The sequence below is a fragment of the Mesoplodon mirus genome (assembly GCF_964341445.2).
Source record: "Mesoplodon mirus genome assembly, chromosome: 12".
Taxonomy (NCBI): domain Eukaryota; kingdom Metazoa; phylum Chordata; class Mammalia; order Artiodactyla; family Ziphiidae; genus Mesoplodon; species Mesoplodon mirus.
This window is the reverse complement of record NC_138988.1, coordinates 95,615,161-95,627,858: the sequence shown is the minus strand read 5'-3', so window position 1 is coordinate 95,627,858 and position 12,698 is coordinate 95,615,161. Positions and strand designations below refer to the sequence as shown.

The 12,698-nt window shown below is 42.0% G+C and overlaps 1 long non-coding RNA gene across 2 annotated transcripts in view; it reads left to right on the top strand.

Annotated features, from left to right (window-relative positions):
• Positions 1-12,435, top strand: part of LOC309813909 — a 148,584-nt gene extending 136,149 nt beyond the window's left edge. The window contains exons 4-6 of one of the 2 annotated variants that reach the window (XR_014295557.1): positions 10,494-10,733; positions 11,010-11,853; positions 12,249-12,435. This is a non-coding gene — a long non-coding RNA (uncharacterized lncRNA). Of the gene's footprint in view, positions 1-10,493; positions 11,854-12,248 lie in introns of both variants that reach the window. The other variant, XR_014295558.1, reaches the window with a different exon arrangement.
• Positions 12,436-12,698: the final 263 nt, after the last annotated feature.

Genomic DNA, 12,698 nt, shown 5'->3' with positions numbered 1-12,698 from the left:
AGCCTCTTCCTGGGCACCTTCCAGCCAGGGGTGAGGGTCTAGGGCTTTTGCCTAATGTGAACCCTGCCCCAGAGCTCCCCGCCGGGCTAGCTGAGGCTTCCTCAGAGCTGCCTTTACATGGAGACTCTTCCTACCCAATCTCCCTTCCTTCTCCCTGATGGTGGTTTGTTTTATAGGTCAACCTGGCCGGATGACATATAAATAGTCCCCAGTTATATAATTACATGAATCTGGGTGGTCATGTCACAGGTCTTGGTACCTGTGGCTAACGATCTCTAATGAGGTGATTTTAAGTAAAGGAGATGAACTTCCACAACGTGGTTTGGGTCTCATCCAATCAGTTGAGTGCCTTCAGAGAAAAAACGGAGGTTTCCTGGAAAAGAAGGAATTCTGCCTCAAGGCTGCAGCATCAACTCCTCCTAGAGTTTCCAGCTTGCCGGCCTGTCCTACAGATTTCAGACTTGTCAACCCCCCAAATCACATGAATCAATGCCTTAAAAATAAATCTCTTTATATATATATATGTGTATATATATATATATATATACACATATATATATAAAAAAAAAATATATATATATATATATAAAGGAGATATATATATAGCTCTCCTATTCTGTTTCTCTGGAGAACCCTGACTCTCTTCTTTTACAAGCATCAGACCTATAGTCTGAAGTCTCTCCCTACTTGCTCCTGTCCCCCCACTTTACCTTCCATGTTGTTACCCCAATAAATCTCTTGCACTCTAACTCCATCGGGCCCTCTACTTGCCGAAGAAGCCAAATGCTGAAGAAGCCAAATGCAGTCTGGACTCTCCAGACTATGTCCTCATTTTTATTTTAGAAAATCTGGGCATAATTAGCCACAGGATCTTATAACACTTGAGTGGGAGGAAAAGAAATAGAAGAAATAGTGTGGAAAAAGAGAAATGAAAGGAAGGTCAAAGGCTAAGAGAACCATGGGGTCGCAGCTAGGAGATGCATAAAGAAAATTGCCTTTTCCCAAAAACATGTGGCAAGGTCAGATTTGGATGTTGTTTTTAAAGCCCAGGGGCTTTTTGCAAACAGTGGACTGGGAAGACACCAGGCAGGAAAGGAGAGGAACAAACACACACTGGTGTTTGTCTCGTTTGCTTTTGCTTATTGGAGAATCCATTGAAAATGTGTATTTCCCCTTTGCCAATTGCCATCTCTTAAATTCCCTTACTTAAGAACACACACAAAAACAGTATTCATCGCATCTGCTTCAATTTTCTCCTCAACTTTTATGGATTCCTCTGCGTGGCTTCTTAACAAAATGAGACTGAATCGTAGAACCGTCTGCTATTCCACAGATCCTTTTTTCCCTTAGTTGCTTTACTTGTGGTTTATACAGAGAGTAACCTGGATGGGTTGATTCCAGGGGCCATCTGTGATACAGTGATGAGGTGAAGACAATATGACCGGAGCAGTCCGCTGTACATGGCTGGGAAGAAAACGGCAAGTGCTAATTAAAGCCGCTGGACCTGTATCCTGGCACAGCATTACCTGACAGCCTCTGAAGCTGGATTTTCATTTCTGAACTTGTGCTGACTTCCCTTAAATCTGAAGATCTCCCATTCATTTATTCATGTTCATCCATTTATTTGACAGTAGTTAACTCAGGGCCCAGCAGGTGCTGGGCATGGTGCTGGATGCTGGGGAAGAAAAACAGCATCATTTCCTGCTCACAAGGCTTCTGGTTCTATTGGTTGGTGAATGCTTACGAGGCCGACTGTGTTTCTGGGTTGCTTCTTTCACAAAGGTGTCGCTAAAGCCAACGTTAAAACCTTCCGTGTCCTTCCCCCAAGGGTTGTGGTGTGGCACCCATGCAGAGAAGGCATATTGAGGATGTCCCTTGGTCCACGTGCTCAGGGAAGAAACCACAGGCCTTACTGGCACCACCGTCTTTTTTGTTGAAAGCCAGTTGCCATTAGCCGCTGGTCTCTCCTCAAATGGATGGAGCACGTGTGGGTGGAGCAGGGTGTACTGCTCTTCTACCAGCCAATGCAACTCCTGCCAGATCTCAGTCACCAAGATGCTGTCCCGAGGGCATCCGAATTTCTTATGCAAATGACCTTTGCATTGCCCTGGTATATTAGAGAAACAGAACCAGTAGGGTGTGAGGCTGGCAAGTGCAAAATCTATAGGGCAGAGGCTGGCAGACTGGACATTTCGGCAAGAGTAGAAGGTGCAGTCTTGATCCCCAAGGCGGTCTGGAGGCAGAAGCCTGTCCTTTTCGGGGGACCTGAGTTTTTTCTCTTAAGGCCTTCAACTGATTGGATGAGTCCCATTTAGGAAAAGGATACTTTGCTTTATTCAAAGTCCACTGATTTAAATGTTAATCATATCTTTAAAACACCTTTACAGCTGCACATAGACTGGCATTTCACCAAACAACTGGGCTCCACAGTCTAGCCATGTTGACACATAAAATCAGCCATCACTCCAGTGAACTCCAATTGTACTATGTACCAGCCCCTTCTTGGATAGAGTGGGGGTAGGTTTCGGTTTCAGTTTTTAGTTTGTTGATTGTTTCCTTTGCTTTTTAACTTGATGAAGCCCCACTTGTTGATTTTTGCTTTTCTTGCTTGTGCATTTGGTGTCATACCCAAAGAATCATTACCAAGACCAATATCAAGGAGCTCTCTCTTTATGTTTTCTTCTAGGACTTTTATGGTTTCAGGTCTTACATGTGAGTCCTTAATCCATTTTGAGTTAATTTTGTGAATGGTGTAATTTAGGGGTTCAAATTCATTCTTTTTGTGAATATTCAGTTTTCCCAGCACCATTTATTGAAGAGACTATTCTTTCCCCTTAGTATTCTTGGCTCCCTTGTCAAGTATTACTTGGCCATATGTGCACTCTCGATTCTGTTGCATTGGTCTACATACCTGTTTTTATGCCTGTACTACACTGTTTTGTTTTGTTTTGTTTTTGTGCGGTACGCGGGCCTCTCACTGTTGTGGCCTCTCCCGTTGCGGAGCACAGCCTCCGGACACGCAGGCTCAGCAGCCATGGCTCATGGGCCCAGCCGCTCCGCGGCATGTGGGACCCTCCCGGACCAGGGCACAAACCCATGTCCCCTGCATCGGCAGGTGGACTCTCAACCACTGTGCCACCAGGGAAGCCCTACTACACTGTTTGATTTCTATAGCTTTGTAATATAGTTTGAAATCAGGAAGGGTGATGCCTCCAGCTTTGTTCTTTCTCAAGATTGCTTTGGCTATTCAGGGTCTTTTGTGGTTCCATATGAATTTTAGGATTGTTTGTTCTATTTTTGTGAAAAGTACCATTGGAATTTTGACAGGGATTGCACTGAATCTATAAATGGCTTTGGGAAGTATGGACTCTTTAACAATATTAACTCTTCTGATCTATGAACATGAGATATCTTTCCATCTATTTGTGTCTTTTTCAATTTCTTCTGTCAATGTCTTAGTTTTCAGTGTATAGGTAGGTCTTTTACTTCCTTGGTTAAATTTATTCCTAAGTATTTTATTGTTTTCAATGCTATTGTAAATGAGATTGTTTTATTTCTTTTTCAAATCGTTTATTGTTAGTATATAAAAAGCAACTGATTTTGTATGCTGATTTTGTATCTGGCAACTTTACTGAAGGAAAATATTAGTTCTAACAGGTTTTTTTGGTGGAGTCTTTAGAAGTTTCTATGTATAAGATTATGTCATCTGCAAACAGAGATAACTGTACTTCTTCCTTTCTGACCTGAATATCTTTTATTTCTTTCTCTTGCCTCATTGCTTGGCTAGGACTTGCAGTGCCATGTTGAATAGTAGTGGTGAGAGTGGGTACCTTTTTCTTGTCTCTGACCTTAGAGGGAAAGCTTTCAACATTTGACCATTGAGTATGATGTTAGCCGGGGCCTGTCATATATGGCCTTTATTATGTTGAGGTATGTTCCTTCAATCCTCAATTTATGGAGAGCTTTTATCATGAAAATATGTTGAATTTTGTCAAATTCTTTTTCTGCATCTATTGAGATGATCATATGAGTTTTATCTTTCATTCTATTAATGTGGTGGGTCACATATATTGATTTGTATATGTTGAATCATCCTTGCATCCCAGGGATAAATTCCATTTGCTCATAGTGTATGATCCTTTTAATATGCTGTTGAAGTTGGTTTGCTAGTATTTTCTTGAGAATTTTTGCATGTACATTCATCAGAGATATTGACCTGTAATTTTCTTTTTTTGTAGTATTCTTATCTGGCTTTGGTATCAGAGTAATGCTGACCTTGTAAATGAGTTTGGGAGTGTCCCTTTCTCTCTAATTTTTTGGAAGAGTGAAAAGTATTGGTATTAATTCTTCTTTAAATATTTGGTAGAATTCACTGGTGAAGGTATCTGGTCCTGGGCTTTTCTTTTCTTTACTGGAAATTTTTTTGATTCTTCAATAGAAGATTGAATCAGTAGATTTTCTATTTTTTCATGATTCAATCTTGGTAGGGTGTATGTTTCCAGGAATTTATCTGTTTCCTTAAGATTGTCCAATTGGTTGGCACAAAACTGTTCTTAGTAGTTTCTTATAATTCTATTTCTGTGGTGTCAGCTGTAATGTTTCCTCTTCGATTTATAATTTTATTTACTTGAGTCCTCACTCTTTTTTCTTAAGTCTAGCTAAAGATTTGTCAATTTTATCTTTTCAAAAAATAAACTCTTAGATTTCTTGATCTTTTCTATTGTTTTCTATTCCTTATTTCATTTATTTCCTCTCTGATCTTTATTATGCCCTTCCTTCTGATAAGTTTGGGCTTAGTTTGTTCTTCTTTTTCTAGTTTCTTGAGGTCTGAAGTTAGGTTGTTTGTTTGAGATCTCTCTTTTTTCTTAATGTAAGTGTTAATCACTATAAACTTCCTTCTTAGAACTGCTTTTGCTGTATTCCATACATTTTGGCATGTTATGTTTTCACTTTTATTTGTTTCAAGATTTTAAAAATTTCTTCTTTGACTCACTGGTTGTTCAGGAGTATTGCTGCTAACCTTTTATGTGCAAATTTCCAATGTTTTCCTACAACAATAGAGCCATAGTGTAGATAATATTTTGTTAACTTGATATTTGCACTTGATCACATACTGTGTGAATTATTCCAAGATAATATGTATATATTTCTCTATAACAGCATTCTTAATTATTATAACATATTGTATTGCATGAATATACCATTGTTTATCCAACCAATCCTCTATTGATGGACATTAAAAGAGTTTCCTAATGTGCCCCTATTTATAAACAAGTATACACTGATTGTTTTCAGTCATACATCTTTGTCCATTTGTCCAAACATTTCCCTCTGATAAATTCCTAGGAAGGGAATTACTAGGTCAATAGGTGTGCACAGTTTAAAAGGCCTTTGGTGCCTATTGATAAACTGCTTTTCAGGAAAATACACCAATTAACACAAGGGCTATTATTTTAATAGCATATGTTTATCAGCTTATATTGGTTCCATATGTTACTGAATACCTCTGAATCCTCTATTTCCAAAATTAAATTTGGAAGAAAAATGTTTTTAATCCTGGGATAATAAGAATAATTAAAAAAAACGGCTTAATCCTACTGCTTTGGCTTTGAAGAAGATTCTCTTTATGGACTTTTAAAAAAAAATTAAGTATATTTCTTTTCATTGATGCACCAGTCTACTATAAAATGGAGACTGCGTTACCTAAGTGTATAGAGATTTAAGAAGCAGATAATTTCTTAAAGAATACATGTATGTTGATGGCGTTCAGAGCACACTACCCCAGAATATGGCAACTTGCCCTATTGAGCATTTTAAGCTGAAGGGCATAGAAATGGCAAATGCTGGAAGGATTCTCTGACCTCCCCCTTCTTCCCTGATGCAGGTCGTAAGACCCTCCCATGGCAGGTGGCCTGTCTATACCTGGAGGAAAAGAGCATCCCTATCTCCAAAGATGGAGGGACCCCCCCAGGGGAATCCAAATGAAAAGGCCCTGCTAAGTTTCCCCCAGTTTATTACGTGTATCTCATACTCTTTTCTCCTATTATTTTCCCACAACTGTCCACTCTTCATCAAACCTGGTATAAAACCCTCTGGTTTAATCATTTTTTTCAGGTCTGCATCTCTTTCTGAAGGCTCCTGTGTCATCTAAAACTTATATGGAGTACATCTGTATGTTTTTCTCTTACTAATCCTTCTTTGGTAGTCTAATTTACAAATCCCCAGCTGGAGAATCTAGGACGGAAGGAGAAAAAGATTTTTTTCCTCCCTTACATGTACATGAACAGAGTTGATGATGTTGTTTAATGTTTGAGGACTGGAAGGATGGCTGAAGTAAAGTACAGAGATAGAATAACCAGACACCCCAGTTCTGGACTCCACACATGCAATACTTTTTTAGTAGAGATAGATTCTCCACAGTCATCAGTATTACAGCACTGCGTCAATTCAGGTTGTAGAAACTCCACAGCCAGACTTAAAGCAAGTCCAGGACAGCAGGCTAGCACTCACCTGAGTTGACATGCAGTTCTCACAGCTAGACGTTGTCAACACCAAACTTCCCAGCCTCCTCTGGCTGCCGTAAACACACACCAAACACACACCCACGTGGCTAACTGCAAGAATCACCTTGACTTTGTCTCGAAAGCCACAAAAGTGATTTTGTTAATGATTCAGCACTTTTGATCAATTATAGTTTAAAGGCTCGATACATGTTTGTTGCACTGAATTGCTCAGTGTTAATTGTCTCATACTTAGGTGTTCACTTTGTAAGCATAAATGGGATTGACAGACTGACATTTTTATTCACGGGTCCCTAACAAGATGGAAACCAAAGGGAGCAGAATGAGAAGTGTGGTTAGGTGCCAACTTTGTTAATGTCTATCAACTTTGTTAACGTCTATCAGGAGGTCAGAGGGGTGGAGGGAATAAAAGAGATCGATGCATCTTAGCATAAGGTTAGTGTAGCCTCTGAACGGCGGTCCTGAGATCTAAGAGCAGCCCCGTCTGCCTTCCACTGATAGCAACCACACGCATTTCCTGGGAGTCGAGAACAGTCACGGCGCGCACACACACACAAATTTCAAGGCAGGATTAACCTGGAGGTGAAGTCACTCCTGCCCCCGTGATGCCTCACTTCTAAGCTGTCATCGCACACCTTTTAAAATCCTAACGCCAACGTGCCAATTAAAAGCCTAGTTTGCAGTGGGACGATAGAAGGCAATGTGGGTTTCACTCTTTTCCAGCTGAACAAAAGCAATGGCTTTGCTCCTTGAGCTCCAGCGACAATGAGCCTTTTTTGAATGGTCCCGGCCACCACACACTTCCCAGCTACAGTCACTGGCTAGGTAGGTAACAAAAGGGGAGCAAATGGTAATGAATCAGAATTTGCAGAGTTGAGCGGCTACGGGGCGAGGGAGGGCTCCAAAGAACAGCAGTGACCTGTTCCATCTGTATCACTTGTCAACCAAAATTGTCAGTGACTCTTGGAACAGTTATCTCCTCCCTGACACCAAAACCCTACACAGCACAATAACTCTTGAGCCTCCCCCCACCACGTCATTAATCACGTTCACGGTGACTTCCTTAGCAGGTTACAGCATTAGCTGACTCCCAGACACTCCGAAGCGAACAAATTAAAGAGGCTCTCTCTGCTCCGTGTCTATTCATCCAGCCTATTCATCTTCCCTAAATGCTTCTCCACTTCCAATTGGCATTCCAGCCATGTTGCATATATTTTTTAAAAGCCATCTTACAGGTCAATAATGTTAAACTCTTACCCATGACAATAATTTCCTCTTGTCCAGTGTGTACAGACATAGGGAAGGTGCACACACAGAGCGTGCGTTGGAGCACAGGCACAGAGCCCTTTGGTCTCTCTCTGCATTGTGCGGCCTCTCTTCCTATTGTGTTTCAGCCTTTTACTGGCAGTCTCTTTCTCCTGCAAAGAGAGATTACAAATACAATCCTAGAATTGCAAATAGAACAGTGGATGCTTTTTGTTCAGCTTCCTGTCCAAGTTGTTACCACCTTTGTCATGATAATGAGCCATCAGAATTTCATAGCCTGAATATTCTCTCCACTCCTCCTGTGCATTGAGGGCCTAAATTTGGATGAGTTTATGGTCTTCTTGCTTGCTGCCCCTGGATAAAGATGGCTGGAAAAGTTGACCGGCTTTAAGATAACCCAGGGTTCTAAGTGGAAGGTAACAGTTCACTGACGTTTTTGAGGGGTTCACACCACGACCTGTATCAACTCATGGAAGCCTTATCTGGAAATCTGAAGAGTAAAATACGCACCTGCCAAGTTTTTCCGTTGGGTCTCGAAAAAGGTGGATGGATCTTCCACCCTAGATGAAGTTTCCCCAATCGTGACAGAGCAGTTTTCACCATTCAGGGGACGTGTGTTGAGTCCCTGAGTGTGTTGAGTGCCTGCTCTGGCATAGATGTGCTGGGGGGGGGACAGACGTGGCAGGCCAGAAGAACAAAGGCACACATGAATTCGTCTTTATGCCTGCACACAGCGCAAAGAAACAACTGAGTTCATCTCTACATGTCACTGTTATGTGACTCTCAGATCCAACTTCACCAGTGAGAGCCCATTTATAACAGCCTGTATGCTAATTAGCAAGCCACAAATTCACCAGTGGAGACCCATTTCTGACCTTGGCCACGCTCTTTCAAAAACTGTCCAATATTGATCAAGATAAGATAACAGAAGTGCATTTGTAGTAGCTGGACTTCCCAATGAGAACTCTGACTGCTCACCCCTAATAAGTAAATTTCTGTTAGAGCACCTCCTACACTTAGGTTGTGAATTAAGCTAACACATACATGATATCCCATTATCTATGCTAAAGCACTTCATAGCAAATTACAGACATCGGAACAGTTTACAAGATGATCCGATCTATACTTGATTCTGACATGTATGAATAATTTATTTCACCAGTATTTCATCAAAATTGTGCGCTGCTAATTAGATGGAGGGTTTTTGTGACAAAGCACAAACTGCTGGGGTGGGTGGTCTGTGAGGCTGTAGAACATAAAAGGGCTTTTTATCCCCCCAGCAGATGGGGTCCCCCAAGGATGAAAGAGGCTCGAGAGCGACTTAAATGGGCCTCAGGGCTGTTTGTGATTGAAGCTAAGTGCTAGCTGTGATTAAATTTATGTAAAGTACCTAGCACAGTGCCTGGCACTGAGTAGCTGCTGGATATCTGTGAGACGTTTTTTCCCTGGAGTTGGGTGTGCGTGGTTAGAAGATCACTACACTGAGATACCTGGTACCATCTCCAAGGAGGTGTGACTTTTAGTTCAGTGACTCACCCTGAGTTTGTACGGAGAAATCGTTGATGAAGCCAAAAACAGAACTCAGAATCTGTGTTCAATTTCTAGTCAATACTTCCTCTTGCTGGGATGCCAGCCCTCCACAAGCACCTTTGCCAAGAGAGAACAAGATTCTCAGAGAAACCCAAGTGCTCTGGTAGTTTTTAAACAGCCAGTTCTTGCTTCCTCTCCAAATATACTTTGCTCTCATACTTGCAATTTCAAAGTAGCTAAACACAGAGGCCTCCCTCCCTTCTTTCCTTCCTCCCTCCTTCCCTCCCCCCCTCCCTTCTTTCCTTCCTTCCTTCCTTCCCTCCTTCCTTCCTTCCTTTTTTCTTTTTAATCCAGTCGCCTCCAGTATCAGGCTGGGGATTGGGCAAGGGGGAAGGAAAGAAAAAATAATTTTCCCTCCGCCCTTCTGAGCTCTTAGCTGGGGCCTCTGTAATAAAAGACAGATTAACAAGAGAAAAACAAACAGAAGTTTATTAACTCGGGTACCTCATATATACATGGGAGCTACCAGGGGAAAATGAGTAACTCAAAGGGGTGGCTTAGAATTCAGGCTTAAATATCATCTTAATAGGGAAAGGGGAGGGCAGAGGCAGGGCTCCTAGGGGAGAGTAAATGGTGTTTAGGAGAGATGAATGGGCTCTTAGAAGAGTAAGTGGGAGGAATGACCATTTGTGACCAAGTTTGTCTGGGTGTGGTGTCAACTTCCACTCTTCCCTCCTGGGATAAGAGTCAATTTTTCCTGGCTGATCAAACTCCCAGGGAAGGGAGGGGAGGGGACTTAAGTGATGGGAGTTCCTTTTGGAGGGTCTGTCTTTAGGCAAATAAGGGGAGTTGAGAGAAAGCCTCTCCCAGAATTTGCTGTTTTTCAAGTGCCGACAGCTCGAAATAGTCAATGTGCCAAAGTGACATATTTAGGGGTGGCGTGTCCTGAACTCCCGCAGTCATATTTTGGGGTGGCATATTCTGCTACCCTTCCAAAGAAAAGAAAAAAAAATGTGCTGACTTCTTTATCTCATGGGTGTATGTTGGGGGCACAAACGTGGCAGGAGGTGGGGGTATAGAAGAAGGAGCACAGACTCATCTGGTGCTAAAATAATCAATTGTAATTTGAGAAAAGTCTGAAATACGGCTGGCACAGCATTGTTTTTGTTTCCTTAGGAAGACACCGAAGAGGAGGAAAAAGTTTTTCTGGAGCCTCTTAGGGTGCCTGATTGGGTGTGAACCTTCAGTCAACAAAGACAGATGAACCGGAGATATGTATACACACCTACTGAGTATAAGGTTTATACGACACAGGAGCTTCATAAGGAAATGAAGACCTGAAGAAAGTGAGATCTGGGTGTTTCGATGCCAGGTTGGATGAAGAGCACAGACGTGGAAGAATACCTAGGACAACAGGTATGAGGTCAGAGTAGGAAACTGGGGGACGCTTAGCCAGGCCTGTGCACCCCGATTCTTCTGGGCGTCCCTTTTTCTTTGGAGATAAGGATGTTCATCTCCTCCTGGTCTAGGGAGGGCACCTCTCACAGGAGGGCACCTCTCACAGGAGGGCACCTCTCACAGGAGGGCTTTATGACCTGTTTCAGGAAAGAAAATCACAGGAAAGGTCAGTGTGACCTTCCTGCAACTGCCGTTTTCTCAAACTCCTTTAGCTTAAAATATTTAACATGCCAGGTGTTGTATTTTGAGACAGCGTGTCCTGAACTCCATCCACACCCTTACTCAACCGATGATTAAGAGACCTCAAGACTCTGCTTTCTCTGACCACAGTCTCCTGAATTATCAAGGCGAGAACCATCACGGGGATCGACTTTACATCTGCAAATACTGTTATTCCACAAGGTCAAGGCCAACACCGCTTTCTAACAGCTGTTAGGCCCACAGCTACATTTCCTCACGCTTCACCTTGGCCCGTAGCCTAAAAATGTTAGGAGTAGCATTGCCCTTTCTCCCCATCCCGTCCCCTCCTTCTCTCTCTCCACAGTTCCCCTCCCTGCAGAAAGGAAACTCCTCTGTTTTGCTCAGAAGTTTCTCAAAAGCTACAACGCAAATCACCCTAATCGTTTGCTAGATGAACAATGATCAGTCTAACCTCCTAATTAGCATTGTTAAAATCTGCTAACAAAGGACATTTAACAATATCTTAATTAGGAAGGATTTCCAATTTGTGATATGGAGCATGTTAAACAAACAGGGCACAATTCTCTTTTTGTTCCTGGGCTCGGCAGCCAGAGAGATTACATGATATGACACAACAAGTTCTGCATTTGCCATTTATCATTCTATATCCTTTACACATTTGCACTATATAATTAGTGTCGTGGCTAATTTGACCTGTGTTATTGCTTGCACTGTAAGTTGGAGAGAATAGAGTGGGTGATGCCGGGTGATGGGAATTGGGGCAGGTGTCTGGTTCTCCCTTGGAATGACTGCAGCTTCAAACGCCTGCTGGAAAAGACCTCGGCTAACAAACAGAGCAAACCTGGGGGGCCTCCAGGCGCGGACAATGGTGTACAAGGTAAAGAACCTCTTTGAGTCATTCCAGATAAATACGTGGATGGCTAACCATCTTAGTCTGCCCTCCTTTTCCAAGCTCTTACAGCTTACTTTAAAAGCTCCTATTATCTATCACTTAATTATTAAAAAGTGTCTACTCTTTTCATAAATTATCTATGTGTTAGAGATGTTGGCGTATGAGAGAGAGTCATGGAGAGGGAGGTTCCAAAGCCAATTACCCGAGCTGGGAAGATTGTAGAATACAGTGGGACCCTTGAATTATTCTGTACTAGACCTTTAAGGATGTGTGGATGTGTGTGTGTGTGGTTAGAGTGGATGGGGGCTGGTGGTGGGGAGGAGGAAGGGTTAATAATTCCTCTAATAAGTCCTATTTTATTATGCTCATCTATTTGCAAGGACATCCTTACTGTTGGATCCTGTTCCGGGTGTCTTAACTTCTTTATCTTGAAGACAGGAGAAACGCTTGGAAGATACTACCAACGCCAAATGTTATCTGGAATTACCGTTTATATAAACTACATCATCTAAAGTAAATGAGAAAACATAAGAAAAAGGCTTAATATCATGTCTGGCACATAGTTAATATTCAATAAATTGTAGCTGCAATAAACTATGTCATATTATAAAGCTGTATATACTATACGATGACATCTTGGGTGCATCACACAGTCGATGGTGCTATATACAATACATACTATATTTCATATAGTATGTAATCTAATCAAATGTTCAGAGGCTATTTCTAGTCTCTGGTCTAAGTCCCTGAATGGTCTCTTCTATGAAGACATCAGGCAATAGACCAGAGGTGCAACTTCCTACTCGCAACTTGCCAGGAGCAACCTCCAA